The 21,248-nt window shown below is 34.8% G+C and overlaps 1 long non-coding RNA gene across 1 annotated transcript; it reads right to left on the bottom strand.

Moving 5' to 3' along the window:
- Positions 1-1,323: 1,323 nt before the first annotated feature.
- On the bottom strand, positions 1,324-19,601 carry LOC141561685 (uncharacterized). The gene is made up of 2 exons (XR_012488123.1): positions 19,514-19,601; positions 1,324-1,657 (listed from the first exon to the last, which is right to left on the bottom strand). It is a non-coding gene; the product is annotated as an uncharacterized LOC141561685 (long non-coding RNA).
- Between the last annotated feature and the right edge of the window lie 1,647 nt (positions 19,602-21,248).

The following is a 21,248-nucleotide window of genomic DNA, read 5'->3' as shown; positions in this document are numbered from 1 at the left end:
AGCTGTTGCTGCTTATTTATTCATTAGCTCCCAAGAGCTAGCCTGGTTTGTTAGTGCTGGATCTGTGCTGATGTGGACTGCACTGTATTGTGCTTCACTGTCACCCAGGGTGCAACAGGTATATCCTACAGACCTTCTAAATTGTCTTTGGTATCTGTGAGCTTTGAGGTCTGTAAACTGTCACTACAGTCATTTGTCCAGTCACCTTGAGGTTTGTTTGGGCTTTGTTGGCCTGCACTGGACCATTCTCCGCTATCACTCTGACATAGCAGCCATTTCCTATGAAACTTTTAAGTTATTTTGGGCTGTAAAATTATTTCACTCTGACTTTTTTGAGTTCTGATATTCTAGTAGTTGGTTAGAGTAATTATTTAAAAGCATTTGGAAGAGGCAGCTAGATGAGATAGTGGATAGAGCACTGGCCCTGAACTCAGGAGGATCTGAGTTCAAATCTGGCCTCAGATACTTAACATTTCCTAGCTCTGTGACCCTGGGCAATTCACTTAACACCAATTGATTCAGCAAAACAAAAAAAAAATTAAAAATAAACATTTGGAAGTATTTAGAGAAGATCTCAGGGGAGTCCCTGGCTTTAGTCTAATGTCTTGGCTCCACCTCTGGATAGAAAGAGATTTGGACTAGGAGGCAAGACACCTGAATTTGAGTCTTGGCTCAAAATACTATTGTTCTGATATCTTGGTTCAGTTTTAGAACCACATTTTTGTTCTCTGAAACAATACCTTTACTATTTTACTCCATAGGGTTGAGATGAGAATGATCTTTATAAGTAACAAAATGCTAGAATTCAACCAAAGCTGAACAATGGGATAGTATTTTAGCAGACATCTAGTCTTTCATCTGTTTTTAGGCAAGACTATGCCTAAACCCACCAAAAGCAAACTATAGGTCTGGGATCATGTCCTAGGAGCATACCTTTCACCCCACCCCTACCTCACCCAATGCTTAAGAACCATCTTAAGGGTCACCAGTTTCCTTCTCTTTCTCATTTTTCTGCTAGATCTCAGAATGTTGAAAGGATTATACGATCTAATAGAACTGAGATCAAGCTGGCAAGATTTTATAAAGAGCTATCCAATCATATTCTAATATGGAAATTGAATACCATTCACAGCAGGTCCAGCACAATTAAATATCAGTGTCGTTAGAGAAACCTTGGTAAAAGCAGAAGGTTGCATTTGAAATCCTGGTGAGGGTTATGAGGCCATCAATACAGAGCATCATCATTATCATTACTAAACGGTACATTAATTGCCTTTAAACCATGAGGAGGAATATGTGAATGGTAAGAACTTGGCTCCATGATTTGAAAATCTCATCACTATTTATTCATCCATTCCTCTTCTCAGGAAGTCATCAAACTTCTATATAAAATTCCAGTTGAAGTCTGATTATTTTTAGTTGGTGAAAATGAAAATTCAATAGATTTTAATAGCAGATTGAGAGCTAATGGGGGAAGAAATATAGAATCTTACTAACTTAAGTTCTCTTTGCAGGGGGTGATAGGTATGTTTCTTCCTTGCAGTCCTCAGACCTGTAGTTTCCATGCCTCAAGGTCCTTTCCCATCGTATGCCATGTAACAAAGATGTTGGCTCCTGTTTTCTTGCTCCACCTCAGGACATCCTTTTTCTCCAGAACCTGCTGGGTTTAGGCAATTGAGAAAAAAAAGGATTGCCAAGTGGGAATGATTTAGATATTCTGCAGAACCTTTCCTGCCATTACTGTGCATAAGGTAGAGTATTTTTTCTAATGAATCCTCATTCACCTCCCATGGAAAGTTCTTGCACATAAGATTCCTTGCTATGTCTCTGGTCATTAAAAAGACTTAATTCTGACAGATGTCATCTATGTATATCAATGAAGATACTTGTTTTTTGCTGGTTGAATATTCTATAGCTACCACATCTGATCATTTGGAGAGTTGTTTACTGACAGGTGACACAGTGCTGGATACCTGGCCTATTGGTTACAATAGTTTAGATCTTGCCTTCAACACTCGCTAGGTATGTGATTTCTAAAAAAATCATTTAACCTTTCAGCCTCAGTTTCCTTGTTTGTAAAATGGATTAACAATGGCATCTATTCCCTCTCCCCAAAGCTTGTTGTGAGAATCAAAAGTGATCACATATGTAGCCCCATGCAAAGTATTGTAGAAACACAGGCTTCTATTAGTATTAAATACTAGCAAAGTTATCAGGCAAGCCAAGGTGCTCATTTGAGGAGAACTATGTGGTCTCAGTGGCAATTTTTTTGGCTAGTTATTTTAGTATAATGTAATGAGGGTCTCTCTCTCTCTCTCTCTCTCTCTCTCTCTCTCTCTCTCTCTCTCTCTCTCTCTCTCTCTCTAAGGGAAAGGGTTATGTTAATCCACTGGTTTTTTTCTGAGGTGCAGAAACAAAATGACCTATAGGGAAACCTCCTCCCCTCTTTATTATGATGCCTTAGTAAGCAATCATTCCCTTTTGATAGAACCCTTTGGACTCAAGCAGCCATGTCAATGGCAAGGATATCCTAACAGACAAAATAGAGAATAAAAGCTTTGGCCCACCACCCAACTTTTAGTATGATAGAAAGCTTGTGACACTGCTCTCTTTCTCTGGAGAAAGTACCTAGAAAGCTTCAAAGAGGAAAGGGGGCAGGGATTGAGGTTTTAAAAACTGAATACATTATAAAGAGTAAAAGCTGACAGTTTCAAAAATAATGATCTGGATTTGCTCTTATTTAAAACAAAAACAAAAACACTCAGCTGCCTGGTGCTCTTTTTGCTACCATAGCCTTGACTCTTGGCCACAGTTGGAATTAAAAATACATAAGCACTTTCTGAAAAAGCTGCTAATTTGAAGGTTATTAAGAGCTGAAACCATATTTCTTTTATTTATATAAAAACCATATAATAATGCTATTAATATTTACTCTCCACTCTGACTGCAAAGCTCGTAACTGTCTTCCTTGTAAAGTGCCTGTCTTCACTTTGGCTTCCAGCTATATCGTATTCCATTGTAATTAACCTTCTAGTGATGTCCCCTTTCTAAAACACATAGCGTGGAAGACAAGGTTGTGGGTTGCAGTGGAATTGAATGAATATGAATATGAGTGACCATTAGAGAAAGTTCAATGAAAAAGGCATTTGATGTGAGGACACTTAAAACAGATTCCAATGGGTTCAGATGCTCTTATTTCTATAATGAAGAGAATATTTTTTTTTCGTGGGGGGAATTCCACCTGTGAGCCTAAATCTCTGGTTCTGTCTCTCTTTTGTTTTTGGCACAGCTGCCCAGCTGGACACACCTCCCTCAGGACCCAACCTGTAACAATGAGTTCATGCTGCTCCTGTTTAATTGTAAACAGCCCTTTTAAGAAGCAGCCCACCATCTGCCCACATCTGTAAAGGAAGTTTCGACACCTCTCCCAGACACTGAGGGTGAGTTATATTTGACTTCATGGAGCTGTCAACTCTAGAACTCTAGGAAGCTATTAGTTGCCCAACCACTTCCTTAGATTTCTATGTTCCCTCATGGCCTCCCAATCTGACTTTCTTACCCTCGTCCCCCTCCCTCCTCAGCTGTTTGTTTTATGAGATAAATTATTTGAAGATCAGCTTGTCAGCAGTTCTCCTATAAATTCACTACATGCAAAAAAAAGGGGAAAAAGGTGGAGGAGGGGACAGTACAAGGGGGAGAGAGGGGGAAAATAGGCAATGAGACTGAAGTTTTGTTGTTGCCATAGAAATACAAAACTGAAACTGACAATTGAAAGGCATTCTGGAGAGTGAAAGAGAGGTATGAGAAGAGAGAAAAGTACATAAATTCAGTTTAAGAAAGAGGCTGGTCAATAGATTGTTATATAAAATAAATATAGAGTGAGAAAAATGATGAGATACAACCCTTTGCCAGGGAATACAAAGAGAGATGAGTTAGATGGACAGTCATGGAAATAGAAATGAGATAAGAAGTGAAATTGCTAGACCTACAATTATAGAAACATATGATATATGAAGAGATCCATAGTCATGGAAACCATCCCCAAACATGCACTTAATGCAAGGGAAATGAGAAAGGAAAACAATGGTGCATTCCACAGGGAAAGAATTAAATTTGTAGAGGATGCCCTAGAATGTACATAGTAAGTGACAAATCCTTTGGCAGTATTTTGCATGGTGATGTCATCACTTTCTCAAAACACTCTCATTAAATAGGGTAAGTAGATCCTAGCATGAGGGAATAATGAAAGTTACAGGTATATATACAGAGAGAGAGAAAAAGACAAAGAGAGAGACACACAGAAATAGGCAGAGAGAGACAGAGACAGAGAGACAGAAAGAGATAGAGGAGGGGCAGAGAGAAAGATACACAGAGACAGTGATAGAGTCAGACACAGGGAGACAGAGACAGAGAAAGAGACAGACACACACACACACACACACACACACACATAGAAAGAGAGAAAGATAGAGAGAAAGAAATGACAGAGACCAAGACTTGAGAAACAGACACAGAGAAACAGAAAAAGAGAGAGCATGCATCTCACTAATCAGAATTATTTTGAGCTTTCAGAACCAATTTTACTCATTTTCCTTATTTCTTCCAATTTTATCCATGAACGGTACACATTATCTTTACCTCTCATAGGCTAAAAAATTGATAATTTTTCAAAATTATATGGACCCACTATAAATCTTCCATTTGTTAATATTCATGGCACTTATGAAGCAGAGTTATCCATATTGGGAAGTTAAATCTACTGATAAATTTGGATTAGTTGAAGTTGATGAGTTAAATAGGCAGTGAAAGCAGTCAATTGGTAGACAGGTCCTTCATGATACACCCTAGAGGAACAATAGATTCTTAAATGTCAATGACCTCCCCATTTATTTTTTGCTGTGGCTATTGGTATTTATGGCTGGGCCCATCCTTAGATACCTTAATCTGTTTTGTGGAAAAGGAAGTTATTACTCATCTGTTTCACCTGTGGTGTTCTCTTTGTGACAATCTATCTCCTTTTCTAGATAACTTTCTATGTAACTCTGAACCATTTAGATATGGTTACTGAGGAGAAAGAATGATACAGTGAAAAGTATGCTGTATTTGAAATCAAGAGAAACCTGGAAAGCAATCTATATTCATATGAAAAAATGTTCTAAGTTACCATTGATTAGAGAAATGCAAATTAATACAATTCTAAAGTACAACTTCACACCACTTAGATTGGCTAAGATGACAGGAAAAGATCATAAATGTTGGAGGGGATATGAGAAAACTAGAACACTAATACATGGTTGGTAGAGTAGTGAAATGACTGTTCTGGAGAGCAATTTGGAACTATGTCCAAAGTTCTATAAAACTGTGCATAATCTTTGATCCAGCAGTGCTACTACTGGGTCTGTATTCCATGGAAATCATAAAGGAGGGAAAAGGACCCACGTGTGCAAAAATATTTGTAGCAGCTCTTTTTGTTGTAGCAAAAAATTAGAAAATACGTAGATGCCCATCAATTCGGCAATGGCTGATAAGTTATGGTATATGAATGTAATGGAATATTTTTTTCAATAAGAAATAATGAGGAAAAATTATTTTTGTAGTGATAAAAAAAACTGGAAACAGAGTAGATGCCAATCACTTGAAGAATGGCTGAATAAGTTATGGTATATGAATGTTATGGAATATTATTTTTCTGTAAGAAACAATCAGCAGGATGATTTCTAGAAAGGTCTCCAGACTTACAGGAACTGATGCTAAGTGAAATGACAGAACCGGAGATCATTGTACACCACAACAAGATTATATGATGATCAATTCTGATGGATGTGGCTCTCTTCAACAATGAGATGATTCAGACCAGTTCCAATAATCTGGGAGCATTTGCACCCAGAAAGAGGACTATGGGAACTAAGTGTGGTTCAGAACATAGTATTTTCACTATTTTTGTTATTTGTTTGCATTTTATTTTCTTTCTCATTTTTCCAGTCTGAGTTGATTTTTCTTGTGCAGCAAAATAATTGTATAAATGTGTATGCATATATTAGAATTAACATATATTTCTACCATGTTTAACATATATTGGACTACTTACCATCTAGGGAAAGAGTTGGGAGAAGTGAGAGGAAACTAGAACACAAGATTTTGCAAGGGTAATGTTGCAGAATTATCCATGTATATGTTTTGAAAAACAAAAAGCTTTAATTAAAAAAAAAAGTGAACTATTTTTTAAAAAGAAGAAGAAATGATGAGTAGGCTGATTTCAGAAAAGCCTGGAAAAAATTGCATGAACTGATGCTGAGAGAAGTGAGCTGAACCAGGAGAACATTGTAAACAGCCACAACAAGATTGATGATCAACTATCATAGACTTAGCTGTTCTAAGTTAAGCGATCCAAGACAATTCCAATATACTTGGAATGGAAAAATGCCATCCACCTGCAGAAAGAGAATTATGGAGACTGAATGTAGATCAAAGTATACTATTTTCACCTTTTTTCTTGCTTTTTTTTCCTGTTCTGATTTTTCTTTCACAACATAACTAATATGGAAATATGTTTACCATGATTGTAACATACAACCTATATCAGATTGTTTGCTTCTTGAAGAGGGTGGAGGTAAGGGAGGAGAAAAAAAATTGGAACCCAAAATGAATGTTGAAAATTATCTTTACATGTAATTGGAAAAATAAACTACTATTGGGGAAAAAAAGAGAAACGTGGTTTCAAATCCTACCTTTGGAATTTATTAGTTGTTTGACCCTTTGATCTCTTTGAACTTCAGAGTTATCATATGTAAAATGAAGATAATACCTTATAAGCGCTGTCATGAAATTAAGGTGACATAATAAATGTATGAATATCTTATAAACCAAAAACTTGCTTCATGAGTCAGTTATGATTACATAGCCCCCTTACTCTTCTCACAATAATATTTTGCAAGCTATGAGACTTTTTTCTCTTTAACTTCTCATACTTCATTAACCTCCCACCTGTCTTGATTTTCCTGTCCTGTTCCTTATGCCTTCTGTCTCTTCTCCTTTGTTGTCCAGTTCTTTCCTTGCCCTCTATTTTTGTCCCATAGATGGAGGCTGCTGCTGAGAGGCTCTGAATATGATTTTATTATTTCTATTAAACATCCAAAGAAAAGCAATACACCGGAATCCTTTTGTAATGTTGGTGTTGGGGGACATGGCTAATCCCTGTCTTACAGACTTGTCAGGTTTTTCCCATATGTAGGCGTTATGTTTGGGGGAACGTGATTTGACTGGAAGTATACTGTAATCTGTGAAAGGACAAGCTGTGGTATAATAGGATTTTCCTGGAGCAGCTTCAGAATTACTATTAGAGAAAACAGAATAAGGTGGTATGATAACTTTGATTAGATATTCCAAATACAATATATCAGTTTTGGCTTCATAATGAAGGGCATATTTTTTAAGTTTAAAAAAGCACAAGCAGAAAATATGAGTAAAAATTTCTGTCAAAGAGAAAAGGATTTTACTTCTTCTCTTCCCTTGGACCTAACATTCCCCCATATATTTATTATTTTTTCCAAATATTTATTATATTTGTGACCCTATAGTTATTTTAGTCCATGAGAACTAAAATCATACATTTTGTATCACCCCTGATGCCTAGCACAGTACTCTATATACAGAAGGTACTCAATAAATGCAGACTGTTGAATTGCAAAGATGAAAAAAACTCCTATGAATATTTTGGTATTTGAATAATATTTTTCTATATTAAAATAAATATAATGTGTCAAATAGTTAGATTCCCCCCCACACACTATGACCATCTTTCTATAATTCTTAATAGAATAACATGGACAAAAAGTTTAATTTTTCTTTCTCAGCCCTAATCTGACTGATTTTATTTCCTAGTTTTTCCTAACAGTACTAGGAATATTAGGCATACAGACTTAGATCTTAAAATTCATCTTCCTAGGCTCAAATGTTGTTAATTATTGTTGATTCTTCTTCTGGTATCCATCTTTTATGTGCTTGCTCCTTTAGACCCCCAACTTCTATCAAGCTATTTGAGGGCTTTGTTACTTTTTACCTATGCCACTATAATAAAATTCAAACTTGTTTCTCATCCTTTCTCCTCTTTTCTCTTAATCCAAATAATACATTGTAAGACATTGGTGGAAACATGCTGTTTACTCAATCAACCAATAAATGTCAATAAAGTGATTAATGTATCACATTTCTTGGGGTTACAAGTACAAAGAATGAAACAATCCCTGTTCACAAGTTGTTTGCATTCTAATGAAGAGGCAATATATATATGTAATATAAAATACGAAGAATCAATATAAATGAATAAATGCAAAGATATAAATAGTTATATACAAGTAGTTTGAGAGGAGGGCTCTAGCTGTTGAGAGAGATTAGACATGATTTTATGAAAAATATGGTACTTGAAATACATCTTAAAAGAAGAAGACTGAGAAATAAATAATAAATGAATATACAGTCATCTCTGAACCTCATATGAATACAGAAAATTTAGTCTTGAATATCAAGATCAAAAGAAGGAAGAGTTTGGAGGCATTACAGAGTGCAGAATAGAGAATGGCATACAATGAAACTAGAAAGATAGATTGGGCTTAGTTTTTTAAACCTTTAAAAGCTAATCAAATGGGTTTCTATTTGATTCTAGAGGCAAAGGAAGCCACTGGAGTTGAATGAGTAGAAGAGACCCATCATCTTCATTTAAAAGAAATTACTTTTATAGCAGTGTGCAGGATTGACAAAAGCTAAGAGACTTAAGGCAGATAGGCCAATTAGATGTTGCAACAGCCTAAGTGAGAAGTTATGAAGACCTGAACTAATGTAGCAGCTGTATGATTGGGGGAAGAAGTTGGTTGAAAAAGATTTTGTGAGGGTGGAAAAAGCAAAATATGGCAATTGTTTGGGTATGAAAAAGAGTGAAAAGAGTCTAGGATAAGATCGAGGTTATGAACCTGGAACTCTGGAAAGATAGTGGTGTTTTTGACAAAAATAGGGTTTGGAAGCGTTTAAGGTGTTAATCCAAGCTCAAATTTCAGAGTTGTTTCTTTGTTTTACAGAGATTGCACTAAAGTTCTACTCTAATGTTTTCATACTCTTTGGTTCTCAAAGGCATACCATTGGAATACAAATTCTGGTATGTCTAGAAGATAGCAAAACTTCAAATACAGAATTAGAAATGGATTTGGAGTTATAGTGAGTGGGCATGAACCCAAGAACATAAATTAGGAAACCTGGGTTCCAGCCCTGCTTTTCCAACCAGCTATCAATATGACTCCTTGAGTCGTTTCAAAGTTTTGATTTCTTCATTTGATAATGAATACATTGGAATAGATAATCCCTAATGTTTATTTGACATTGCTGTACAGTATACAATTCTAAGAAAAATCAATTTGCTTCTTCTTCTTCCATATCTTTCTTCTCCTCTGGTATACATTCTTCTCATCCCCTTTTATAAACTCCATTAATATTTTTTTTCTTTATTGTCAGCAAACTGGTTGCTCACCAATATTAAAAACAATGCATGACACATAGTAGGTATTTAATGAATGTTTACTAACTCATTGACCATTATCTCAATGAATTTCAGAAAAGATAATATATCTAAAAGATAATTTTAAATCCTCCTTGAAACAAGTAAATATTGATTTTTCTCCTTTCGTTTTTCATGCATATGAACTTATTGACTTTCTTCAGGTTATTTTCTTTGAAGAATCTGAATCACAAACATCATGTTCATCTACAGTTTTTAAAACAGGGTATGATTCAAATTTCTTCTTTTAACTGAAACCCGTATTTTGTTTTTTTTTTAATTCGTGGTTAAAATCAATCTTTTTTTTCCAATTATTTTTGTGATGCACAATAATTTTCTTTTTCAGAATATAATATTCCAACCTTTTATTTTATATATCAAGGATAATGAATAATGTTATATGATTCAGAAGATTTGCCTTTGATTTGTGATAAGTTTCCTCTTGGCTATTACAAGATTCTATATTTAATGCTGAACTTGTTGAATATATTTCTGGGTCAGTTGAACTTAAAGGTTCTTTTTACTAGGACCTTATTCCTTGCCCTCTGTTTCATATACTTTTAACATAATTTGATGTATGATTTCAAGACTATGATTATTCAAGCTATTAGTTTCATTGTGTTTTTTTCTGGGATACAAAATTTCTTTGATTTTAACTCTGAGTTTTATCTTCAAGGTCAATTGCTTTGCTTCTGAATTTGCTATCTTTGGACTTCATTTTAACATTTCTTGTTGATATTTCCTCTGCCACTACCTCTTTTAGAGGGTCCACTACCATAGTCAAGCTTTTTTATCATAAGTTCCACAATTCATTCTTTTTTGTAAATCTTCCTTAAGAGTTCTAATTTTACTCTCTATCTCTTTCTTTCACACTTTATTAAGATTCACAGCCATTCTGAGGACTCTCATAGCTGTTCCATTTCTAGCAATTCAGTTATTATTATCACAGTATTATTAACTTCTATTTTCCTTACACATTTTTAGTCTTTAGTATTATTTAATTACATTATAAAGTCTTTTTTGTTTACTCATCCATCCAGTCTGTACTCTGTTTTTATTTTCATAAGATTTTCTTTGTGAAGATTTTTCCCCCCAGAAATACTACTACCAGGTCTTTTTCTCAAAATGATTAGGGGAAAAGGAAAAGAACTTATAAGTTCTAAAATATTTCAGTATCTCTCTTTCTGGTGACAAAGAACTGGAAATGTTTTCACTGCTACTCTGCAACTGATATCATTCTCTGACATTTAGCTCTTCTTCCTCCCCTTACTCCCATTTAGATTATAAATAAAATCTATAAATAAATATAGATTACAAATTATAAATAAATTGGGTTTCCTTTCAAAACTAAACACTCAGATTTCTTGTTAGAACTTTTTATTATTGTTCAATTGTTTGAAGTTTGTTGAATTATATAAAAACATCCCTTCTCAAACCTCTTCATTTCTTGAATAAGGGCCATTAAAAAACAAAGATTTTTTAATTAATTTAAAGTTCACAGTTTATTCAAAGTTAGTTTCCCAGAAGCTCCCAATTTGTTTTTATATCTATTTTAGGTATATTTTATAATATAATTATGATATATAACAATTAATATTAGGTATAGTTTTCTTATATTTTTAATTTGAAGTTCACAGTTTATTCAAAGATAGTTTCCCAGAAGCTCCCAATTTGTTTTTATATCTATTTTAGGTATATTTTATAACACAATTATGATATATAATAATTATAATAATAATTAATATTAGGTATGTTTTCTTATATTTTCAAAACCATTCATGAAGGGCTATGCAAGCTGAAATAAAACACACTGCATATCCCTTCTTATGTCAATATTGAGTTTTTAAAATAAAAATTTATTATAAGCTTAATAACTATGAATAACTAAGTGGCAGAGTGGATAGAGTGGCAGCCCTTGAATCAGAAGGACCTGAGTTCAAATGTGGTCTCAGTCACTTATTAGCCAAGTGACTCTGGGCAAGTCATTTGACCCAACAATACCACTAGTAAATCTGTTTCCTATTAGGTAAAAGGAAAAAGAAAAAGAAAAGAATCTCTATGTTCTAAAACATTTATAGGAACTCTTTTTGTGTTACAAAAAGAACTAGAAATTGCAAGAATGCCCATCAATTGGGAAATGGCTGAACAAGTTATAGTATATGATCATGATGGGAAAATAGTGTACTTTAAGAAATGATGTGCTCAATGACTTGAGCAAAAACATGAAGAGTCTTATATAAGATAATAAAGAACAATATGAACAGAACCAAGAGCATGTTGTATACAGTAACAAAGATGCCATTTTAAGAACAACTTTTAGTGACTATTGACAAATGTGAATGCCCAAATTAGCTATAAAGTACCTATGAAGAAAGACTAAATGCCACCAGAGAAAGAAACACACACACACATATACTCACACCCACAAAAAAGGGGGGGGGCAGAGAGAAAGACAGAGAGGCAGAGAGAGAGAGAAAGAGAGAGAAAGGGAGAGGGGAAAAGGGAGGAAAGGAGGGAGGAAGGGAGGGAAGGAGAGAGTTAAAGTTTAGAACAAATACATTTTAAAAATTAAAAGATAAAAAAGGAAATGGCAAACCAATACAGTTGCCAAGAAAACTCCAAATGGATTGGTGAGTTGGATAGGATTTAAATGACTTAACAACAACAGACCATCAAATAAAAAAAATAAATAAACAAGTAAACATACATAAATAAGGTCAAAAGCTTAACCCAAAGGCTTGGCTTATAATAAAACCAGACCAAATAAATTAATAGTCAACAAAGAAACAAGACCGCCTTTGTTCTGTGTCTCTCTGAGGATCTCCCCTAAGTTCAACAAATTCTGATTGTTTCCTTTCTTTTTTCATTTCTTGATTCACTTCTAAAAAATTAGTTTTAGTCAATGTGTATATAGTTCTTGTTCTGCATTCTTTGCTCTGCAAAATCTCTTTTCATACTTTAAATGTGTTTTATATTTATTGTTTGGTACCTATTATTCCATTACATTAGTATAAGTGATAGAATAGGAATACTTGGTTTCATTAGTATAGAAAACTACCTAGATAAGGAATCTCTTCAGAATTGCAAGTGCATTTGTAGGCAAGTAACTTCTATTCAACTTTCTTAAAAACTTGTTCATATCAATGATCAATTAAATCACTTGGCCAGGGACCCAAAACTAGTATGTTCTGATTTTTGAGACTAATTACATCCTTTGTACCATGCTTCTCATGCATTGATGTAACACAATGTCCAGTTGTTTTCTAATTGTCTAGTATATGCATGTTGTTTCTATTACCAGTAAAGAAGCTAAAAATAATTTTATACTAGTAGTTTACATTTGGGGAAGATAGGTAAAGCCACGGTGTATAGAGTACCAGGTCTGGAGGAACACTCATCTTCCTGAATTCAATCTAGCTTCAAACAATAGCTGTGTGATTCTGGGCAAGTCAATTAATCCTGTTTGCTTCAATATTCTGATCTCAAAAAGGAGTTGGAGAAGGAAATAACAAAGAACTGAAATATCTTTGCCAAGTCATAAGGAACCATGGGGTCATGAAGAGTTAGACAAGACTAAAAATGTCTGAACAACAAGATAAATAAAAGGTTGCCATTTCCCCCTCTTCCAACCTATTTTTTCAAGTGAATGAGATTACGATAAAACCTAAAGAAATCATTTAAGTGGAACGAAGTTGCAACCAAATCCAGAATGCAATTTGAATTAAATATGTAGAAGGGGTCAGCCTCAACATTTTATCTTGTGATAGTGTTCATTGGGTTGTTGTAAGCTATTTAGATGGAATGTATAGTTGTATTATCATTAGTTTGTGAAACGTACTTCCTCTATTTTATTTGCTTATTTGAGACACTTCACAAATACAAAAATTCAACACCAGTGCAGTCTGTCCAATTTGTTAGACATGAATGATTTGTTCTGTCAGAGACCTATGCTCAGATTCCAAATCATAACCAGACATAGGATAAAACAAACAGGAAAAGAAAAGATTGGGCAGCAAGATTGATTTGGCAAGATATGAGAAGAGTAAAGAAAAAACACAAAGAACATATATGGGCTATGTAAGAAATGTCATGTGTCTCTGATAACAAGCCTCCTCTACCAAAGGAAATTACAGAAGAATATATGATCCACATCACTTTGAAAGTGCTGTCTCTGCAGATGTCACAGGCAAAAGGAAGATATTTGAGGTCAGAGAAACAATGCCATTAAAATCTACAGCTACTAAGTGGCCATTGCCAGACATGTTGTATTTGTTTACAAAAAATAGAATGTACTTCTTTAAAGCATCTAAAACACCATTAAATGAAAGTGAGGTCATTAATCATAGAACCAGAAACTTATAAGAGACCTCAGACATTATGTTGTCCAATTCAACTAAAAAAAATGTTTATGTCCAGGGCACTGTACTAAACACTGGAATTACAGAGTTAGGAATGAAACGTTTACTATCCTCAAAGAATTTACATTCAATCTGTACATGAACAGGAATCTTCTCTATAACATCTCAAATAAATAATTATACAGAATTTCAATAAATGGGATCCAAGTATTTCTTTAGCCAATCCCATTTATGTTTTGAACAAGTCATCATTAAAATATTTTCTTCTTTTTAAAAAATTTCTTCTTATAGCAGACCCAAATATGTTTTCTTATAACTTCCCACCTTTTCTCCTTCTTGTGCTTTCTCAGGTCAAGAAAAGAAGCCAAATTCCTCTTCTGCCCTTCAAATACTAAAAGATGGCCTATATATATATATATATAACTTCTATAAATATATTTCCATGTTAAACATCCAGTGTTTCTTCAAAGCAGGTGTTTCACCTTCCTGCAGCAGTGGGGAGGTTTACCAGTAGGCTAACAAATAGGAACTTAGTTGGAACAGCTTGATTATCCAGTCCCCAAGATCCAGAATATTCATGGTTCTAGATTGCTAGAATATTATTCGAGTGTAGTCCTATTGTCATTTTATTTTTTTCATAGGACTCTAAACCTTAAACAGTTAATAAACCTTCTATACCATATGACAGTTTGTAAATAAGACTAGAAGAATGATGTTCACTCAAATGAAATCAGCTGTATAGTAATGCCCTCTAGGCCAAACAGATTAGTGCTTGGCAAACTGCCCTCTTTGTGAAGCATCCCAGCAGTAGCAAAACCCCAAGGTTGAAAAACAATAAAAAAAGTTAATTGTTAAATTGGATGTCAGGGAGAATATCTTTCAAATATGCTGTAGGCATTTTGTATTTAGAAAATATTGGAATGTGAATTGAAATGGTGATTTCCAATAGAGAAAAGTGGACCCTCTCTATGAGGTTCTACCCAGAATATCTAAGAAAATAGTGAAAAGTATGAATGATATACAAATCTTAATTCTGGCCTTAATTCAGTAGGAATCACCTTTATCTCTCTCATGGTCAGCCTCAGCTACCTATCCCATTAAATAAATGGGCAATTCAAATACCCAAAGTAATTCAATGAAAATGAGTTTGAGAAGTCCAGAATCAAGTGTAGATATTTTTCAATTGCTAAATTGAAATAAATGTTCTAATTTAATTAATTGAAATAAATGTCCCAAATAAATGTTAGGCACCTACTGTGTGAAGAAGAGGTAGAGGTAGAAATAGAGGAGCAAATAAAATTACAATTTCCTTGTTCTAAAACTGATTATTGTATAATTTTGCATGTATTGTGTGTGTGGAAGAAAGTAGAACTTAATATATGACTATGACCCAAGGTAGAATATGGCAAATGGAAAGAGAAAGTAGATAAAATAATATGATAGATTCAATGAAAGGGTGATTCTTTTATCTTGAGAAAAAGTAGACTTTGTCTTGAAGGCATCTCATGAGATGGACTTTAAAGGAAAGAACTTCATCAGATAGAATTATGAAATTGAGATGATTTTATTCATTTTACTCAAGATGCATCAGAGTGCTCCCTCACTGCTTCTTGGCACTTTTTAATGAATCCCTATTTCGTGTTCCACAGTGAATGTACCAAAACTTTTCTCCTCTTGAATTCCCAGCTGTGTTTCTTCCCAAATACTTCACCCACTAGTCCTGCCCACTTAAAGTAAAAATATCCAGTCACATGGTCCACTCATGAAAGTGAAGTCATCTGGAGATACTTCCCTCAACCCCCCACTTCTGCCTTCAAAACCTATATGCATTTTATTCTATTCTCTGTGTCTTTTTCCACAAGCCTTTGATTTTATATCTTTCTGCCTTCTCTAGGCTTTACTTCAATGTTTTTTTTTCCTAACTCATTTGTTTGTTAGTTTGTTTTTACCTTGACATGTGATTTTGTCAAAGTGAAAACTTTCTTTTTTTAATTAAAGCTTTTTATTTTTCAAAACATATGAATGGACAATTCTTCAACATTAGCCTTTGCAAAAGTTTGTATTCCAATTTTCCCTCCTGTCCCTCACACCCTCCCCTAGATGGCAAGATGTCCAATATATGGAAATCTTTCTAATAAGCAATTTCTTCTACCAATGATGATCAGCATCTTATTTGAACCATAGACTCTTAGAAAGCTTAAAGTCTTCTAAGGCAATTAGATGATAGCCTAAAGTATTGAGCCTGGAGTCAGGAAAGCCTGATTTCAAATCCAGACCTACTAGCTGTATAAATCTGGGCAAGTCACTTAATTTCTCAGTTTCTTTCTCTTTAATGATATCATCTACTTTCCAAGGTGTTTTGAGAATCAAAGGAGATAATATTTGTAAAGCACTTAGCATAGTGCCTAGCATTTAAGTAAGCACTTAAATGCTTTTTCTCTTCCTCCTTCTGAGGACAGTAAGAAGTGTCTTGACTTATTTTAGATGGCTAGTATGTAGCAGAGGAAAAAACTTGAATCCAGGGCTTCAATGAAAAATAGTCATTAAACAGCCACTATGTGTGAAACTCAATAGGTACAGCATATACAAGTACATAAATGAAATGATTGGTTCTTGTGAGGAGCTTCTAGACTACTGAAGGAGACAAGCCATAATGAAAGATAAACAGAATGAAGGTAAAGTCAATAAAAATGAACATAAATGTATGGCATTGCTGAGGGGGGCACTAACAACTTAGGGAATGGGAAGATCAGTCAATATATTATGAAAAAGTATCCAAGGAGCAATTGAAAGTAAGAGAAGGATGCTCTAATGCAGAGGGAAAGAGAAAGTCCATTCTAGTGAGCTGGTTAGTATAAAGATATAGAAATAAGAAATGGAGCATTATGTATGAAAAATAGAGAAGGCTACTTGGGCTGATTTACTGAGTGTGAGTAGTGTCCAATGAGTCTTCATCACTGAGTTTAGTTCTATGTCCACTACATCATGCATTCTTGCTTAATTTCCTACACACCTGATCAAATTTCAGCAATTATTTTTAAAAAAAGTCTTATCAAGGAAATGGAAACTAAGCAGATGCTCAACAGTTGGGGAATGGCTGAATAAATTTATGGTACATGAATGTTATGGAATTTTATTGTTCTATAAAAAATAATCAGCACAATGATTTCAGAGAGGCTTGGAGAAACTTACATGACCTGATGCTAAGTGAAGTGAGTAGAACCTAGAGAATATTGGACACAGCAACAACAAGATTATGTGATAATTAATTCTGATGGACACAGCTCTTTACAACAATAAGGTAATTCAGACTAGTTGATTTTGTCATGGAGAGAGCCATCTATCTATACTTAGAAAGAGAATTGTGGAGGCTGAATGTGGATCACAATATATTATTTTCATTTTTAAATTTTTGTTTGTTTGCTTTTTATTCCTTGTTGATCTGACTTTTTTTGTGCAGCATGATAAATGTGGAAATATGTGTAGAAGAATTGCACATGTTTAGCATATATTGGATTTCTTGCTGTCTAGGAGAGGGGGTGAGGAAAGGGAAAGGGAGAGAGAAAATTTGGAACACAAGGTGTTGCAAGAGTGAATGTTGAAAACTAGCTTGGCATATATTTTGTAAATAAAAAGCTATATAAAAAGGAAAAAAAACCTTCTCTTGAAACTTCAATCCCATCTATCTATTCTCACATTTCTCTTCCATTACACACCCCAATAACTTGAAAAATCATCTAAACATCATGACAACATTGAATATTACTATTGGAAACTATTTAAAGATATGCCTATTTTGGTCTGAAAAAATTAATCTATTATCAATTTTCCCACAGATTCTTTGAGACCTTGAAGAATGCTTAGTTTTGTTCATCTAGATTTTTGCTGATAAGTGATGCTGTACACTAATTTTATGGATTTCTTGTAATTGATCAATTATGCTAAAGTAGAGAAAATTTCTAAAATAATAAAAATTGAATGGCAAAAAAAGAGGGAAGCTAGGTGACACAATGTATAATGTGCTGAACCTGAAAACAAGAAAACATCTTCCCTAGTTTAAATATGATCTCAGATTTCTTAACTATGTGACCCTGGGCAAATCTCTTAATGCTGTTTGTCTAAGTTCTTTAATTGTAAAATGAATTAAAGAAGGAAATGGCAAACCACTCCAATATCTTTGTCAAGAAATTTCAAATACAACACTTCAAAAACAACATAAAACAAAGACATTTATACCAAATGTTTCAATTTCCTCACCATCTTGTACTTCCTTATAATTTTTTAAATGTCTTGGAATCTTTACCCAGTATTCCATGGAAGCACTCAGTTCCACATTTAAGTTTTCTAACTTCGGCTGGTTTAACTCACTAGAATTTAATTTACTCTGTTTTTTTCATACCCTCAATGACTATACTAAATCTTTTCTCTTTCTCAGAGCTACAACCATATTTTTATCCCTACACTTAAAGAGTGAATGAATAAATGGTTGCTGAGATACAAATAGAAAAGCAAGATAACCCCTGATGTTAAGGTGTTTACATTCTAATAGGGAGAGACAAAATATGTGAGAGGTTTGATTTTCAGCTATTTCCAATCAGATTTGAAAAGAGGTATGCATTGAACTGATCTTAGTGAAACAGCCATCCTAGCACATATTACTTCCTGTCTTTCCCTCAAGATGACCTTTTAGTAAGACTGCCTTGCTTGCTCCTTTTGTAGAAGCTGGTTAGCAACTGATACTGCTAGTAGTGGTGGACATGAGAATCTCTTCCTTATAGGTTCATTCCCCTTAATGATGGTGACAAGGACTGAGAAAGAGAAATACTATGAATGTCACTTACAATTTCTAGGCTTTTGGGATTCTCTGTCCTTGATTGTATATGCAAAGAAAGACTTGGGAATAGAAAAGTGATCTATACAAATTCAAATAATTAAGTAGTCAGAAGTTGAAGTTCTTTTTAAAAACAATTCATTGATATATTTTGTTTTTATATCACCCAAGTTTTCTAATAGTAGAGTTCAGGAAGACTCAGGACAGAGAGGCTTCCTCATATCGGGAGTGTCTAATGAGAGACTTTTAGCCAAAATAGAAGAGCATTTGCTAGTCCATCCTGGTTCAGAAGCCAGGGGATCAGCAGACTAGTTGTGAGACTTTCAACACAACTACAGAAGGCAACAGGGAGCCCCTGAACACCAGCATACCAAGTGGGACTTGGGTATGCTTATCCAGCACAAGATGGAAGCTGGTAGCACTAATCCCAGGACAGTATAAAGCCACTGGTGTAGAGGAAGGTTGGACCAATATCTCCTTTACCCTAATAGCATCTTAACTTTTCAAACTGAGCAAAAAAGCAAAAATAACAATGATCATAGATAGCTTTTTTGGAGACAGGGAAGATCAGATATCAAACCTTGAAGACACAAAAGGCAAAACATCTCTAGATGAAGCCTCAAATGGTGATATAAGTTGGTCTCCTCACAAGGCTCTCTTGGAAAAATTTTAAAAGTGTCTTAAAAGAGAGAAGAAAAATGGGGAAAGGAAATGAGCACTCTGGAAAAGGAAACACAGAAATGAAGAAAACCTGTAAGGGTCAGGGGAGGAGCCGCTCACAGTGCAATCAGGAAGTACAAAGGCCTTGAAGCTTGAGATCCCCAGATGTGGTTTTCTGTGACTATCATGGACCACCTTGTGAGTAGAAGCTCTGGTCTCATTGAGATCGCATCATCAATGGGAGGCATCTCCCTCTCTAATTGCCTGTGATTGTGACCTCATAGATCCTATATAAACTGTGGGGACCAGGAAGTAAGTGGTTCACTAGGAGTGAGCAGGAGGTCAGCTAGGACAGGATGTAAACACATGAAATAAAGACCTTGAACTTGCATGCAGCTGTCCTTGGGTGCTCTGCTGAACAGGACAACCACTGCTTGGTGAGGCAGTGTCCAGAAATCTCTGAAAACATCTGACTGAGGTAAGATTAGTAAAGAACCATTGTGTGAGACAGTGGCCTGAGATTTTCTGAAGGCCTGGGAATTATGCCTGACTGGTAATGGTAATTTCTGGGAAACTACAAGTGGCACCAAACGTGGAGGCAGGTAAACTGTAAGTTATCAGACTCTGTAATTGGGAAGGTTTAACAGCTTCTATCTGGAAGGGAAGGCAGTGAAGCATTATGGATCTAGGTATAAGTCTATCTACCATCATGCCTAAGGACATAGCTGTGCCTGCAGATCAAGTAAATAAGTTAAAGAGCCAGATGGATGATCACCTCTGAAGAGTGGCAGGGAGGTTGCTCTCAAGCTCCAAGGTGTTTACTCCCCCACCCATTAAATACAGCTCAGCAAGGGAAAAATCAAGAGATAATAGAGATGATTAAGTGTATAGAGCAAAAAATACAAGAATTACAGGTTGAGTTAGAGAAGAAAATGAAAAACCACATTACAGAGCATAGGACAAGAAATGCAAAAATTATAGACCAAATTACCAACTAAGTTAGAGAAAAGACAAAAAGTTAAGTTACAGCATCTAGAATGGAAAGAAAAGGAGTTTGGCCTACTGGCTGAGACAAAGAAGGAAAAAAAGCTACTATAGAGCCATTAATAATGGAAGAAGCAAGTGAATACAATGGGTTAAAGAATCCCACAACTTTTAAAACTAGGGATCTTTTTAAATTAATTTTATAATTATAATTTTTTGACATTACATTTGCATGGATACTTTTTTTACAGCATTATCCCTTGTGCTCACTTCTTTTCCAAATTTTCCCCTCCCTCCCTCTACCCCCTCCCCTAGATGACAGGCAATCCCATACATGTTACATGTGTTACAGTATATCCTAGATACAATATATATGTGTAAAACCGAGTTTCTTGTTGCACAGTAAGAATTGGATTCAGAAGGTAAAAGTAACTTGGGTAAAAAGACAATAATGCAAATAGTTTACACTCAATTCCTAGTGTTCCTTCTCTGGGTGTAGCTGATTCTGTCCATCATTGATCAACTGGAACTGAATTAGATCTTCTCTATGTTGAAGATATCCACTTCCATCAGAATACATCTTCATACAGTATCGTTGTTGAAGTGTATAATGATCTCCTGGTTCTGCTCATTTCATTCAGCATCAGTTGATGTAAGTCTCTCCAAACCTTTCTGAATTCATCCTTTTGGTCATTTCTTATAGAACAATATAATATTCCCTAACATTCATATACCATAATTTACCCAACCATTCTCCAATTGATGGACATTCATTCATTTTCCAGTTTCTAGCCACTACAAAAAGAGCTGCCACAAACATTTTGGCACATACAAGTCCTTTTCCCTTCTTTAGTATTTCTTTGGGATATAA

Source organism: Sminthopsis crassicaudata, chromosome 3 (genome assembly GCF_048593235.1).
Source record: "Sminthopsis crassicaudata isolate SCR6 chromosome 3, ASM4859323v1, whole genome shotgun sequence".
NCBI lineage: Eukaryota > Metazoa > Chordata > Mammalia > Dasyuromorphia > Dasyuridae > Sminthopsis > Sminthopsis crassicaudata.
This window is presented reverse-complemented; position numbering and strand designations above follow the sequence as displayed.